Source organism: Primulina huaijiensis, unplaced genomic scaffold (assembly GCF_012295235.1).
Source record: "Primulina huaijiensis isolate GDHJ02 unplaced genomic scaffold, ASM1229523v2 scaffold204469, whole genome shotgun sequence".
In the NCBI taxonomy this organism is placed as follows: Eukaryota; Viridiplantae; Streptophyta; class Magnoliopsida; order Lamiales; family Gesneriaceae; genus Primulina; species Primulina huaijiensis.
Window position 1 is genome coordinate 1 of NW_027353685.1, and position 972 is coordinate 972.

At 34.3% G+C, this 972-nt stretch overlaps 1 long non-coding RNA gene across 1 annotated transcript; it reads left to right on the top strand.

The window, feature by feature from the left end:
• On the top strand, positions 1-972 carry LOC140966299 (uncharacterized). The gene is made up of 3 exons (XR_012173310.1): positions 1-29; positions 552-691; positions 895-972. It is a non-coding gene; the product is annotated as an uncharacterized lncRNA (long non-coding RNA).

The window sequence follows — 972 nt, forward strand, 5'->3', positions numbered from 1 at the left end:
CTTCAAGTACATTATCATCGGAGATACCGGTAAATTCTTATTTTTGTCAAAGCTTGCTAATTATTAACGATTTGTTGGTTATATATCCATGTTAAAAATCACTTTTTTTTAATTTTTTTGCATTGTCTGTGTTGTTTTCATTGCTTGTTTTGTTATTTATAATTTGTTGACTTGAGGTATTATTTGTTGCATGTTATTATGGTGTTTTCTCATATCTTTTCTTGCACAAGAAGTAATAGGAAATTCATCTTAATTTGATATCTGAGATGAAAAGTTTGATATGTTTTAAGATTCGTTTTTTATTTTAATATTCTCCGTGAATTTTGTGCTATTTGGCATCATGACTATGGTTGGATCCAGTCTCTCTAGAAGTTCACATTGTAATAGATACGGTCATAGTCTGCCGTGGGAGCTTGGAGAACATCATGGCTTTCAGACAGCATTGTTGGGAGTTGTTTGATATGCAAGAGATAGAGGCAATTGATCTTATTTATTCGACTCTAGGATAAGTGAAGAATACGTAAAAACTCATAATGTGAGTATATTTGCAGGTGTGGGGAAATCCTGCCTTCTTCTGCAGTTCACCGACAAGCGATTTCAACCGGTGCATGATTTAACCATTGGTGTTGAATTCGGAGCTAGAATGATCACAATTGACAACAAGCCCATCAAGTTGCAGATTTGGGACACGGTTCGTCTTAATGTTCTTGTGCCTTTTTCTTGTATGAGTTATGGCTTTACAATCTGAAATTCTAGAACAAGCCTTCATTGCCTGTAGCTGTTTAAAGTATCAGATTTGGATTAAGTCAAATACATCATCGATTTATCATGTAACAATTTGTTTTCTTAATTTAGTGGATACAAATGATCTCTATTAATCATAGTTAATATCAGGCTGGTCAAGAATCATTCAGGTCTATTACAAGATCTTACTACAGAGGTGCTGCTGGGGCATTGCTAGTTTATGACATC